We start from the raw sequence: 384 nt of genomic DNA, 5'->3' as shown, positions 1-384 counted from the left end.
AGGGGGTCATTCAGGGGTCACCAAGGGGGTCATTGGGGTCCCCCTGAGCCCCCAGGTTGGGAGGGGGGGTCACCGGGGGATGTCATTGGGGGGTCACCAGAAGGGTCACTGGGGTCTCCCTGAACCCCCCCAGCCTGGGGGTGATCACCTTGGGGGGGGTCATTTGGGGGTCACAAGGGGGTCCATTGGGGTCCCCCTGTGCCCCCTCCAGCCTGGGGGTGATCATCTTGGGGGGGGGGGGCCGGGGGGGGGCTCGGGGGGGGCCCGGGGGGGGGCCTGGGGGGCCCCCCCCCCCCCCCCAGCCGGGGGGTGATCACACGGGGGGGGGGGGAGCATTGGGGGGTCACTGTGGTCCCCCTGTACCCCCCCAGCCTGGCGGTGATC

The sequence above is a fragment of the Corapipo altera genome, unplaced genomic scaffold (assembly GCF_003945725.1).
Source record: "Corapipo altera isolate COAL_440 unplaced genomic scaffold, ASM394572v1 59476, whole genome shotgun sequence".
Lineage (NCBI taxonomy): Eukaryota > Metazoa > Chordata > Aves > Passeriformes > Pipridae > Corapipo > Corapipo altera.
Note: the sequence above shows the minus strand (reverse complement) of the source record.